Raw genomic sequence first — 390 nt, 5'->3', positions numbered from 1 at the left:
TCCAATGAGTTCCCCAATGAGGAACCATGGGAATCTGAGGCTCAAAATGAGACCATAGAGGTTCCATTGGACTTACTTCTGTCATTCATGAGCTCTGATGAGTATTCTTCCTCTGAAGAGGATGAGTATGTCACTGAAGAGCAAGTTGCTAAATACCTTGGAGCAATCATGAAGCTAAATGACAAGTTATTTGGGAGTGAGACTTGGGAAGATGAACCCCCTTTGCTCACCAAGGAACTGGATGACTTGTCTAGGCAGAAACTGCCTCAAAAGAGCCAGGATCCTGGGAAGTTTTCAATACCTTGTACCATAGGCACCATGACCTTCAAGAAGGCCTTGTGTGACTTAGGGTCAAGTGTAAACCTCATGCCTCTCTCTGTAATGGAGAAT

This window comes from Arachis duranensis, chromosome 7 (assembly GCF_000817695.3).
Source record: "Arachis duranensis cultivar V14167 chromosome 7, aradu.V14167.gnm2.J7QH, whole genome shotgun sequence".
Taxonomy (NCBI): domain Eukaryota; kingdom Viridiplantae; phylum Streptophyta; class Magnoliopsida; order Fabales; family Fabaceae; genus Arachis; species Arachis duranensis.
The sequence above is the reverse complement of the archived record's forward strand: the minus strand, read 5'-3'. Positions refer to the sequence as shown.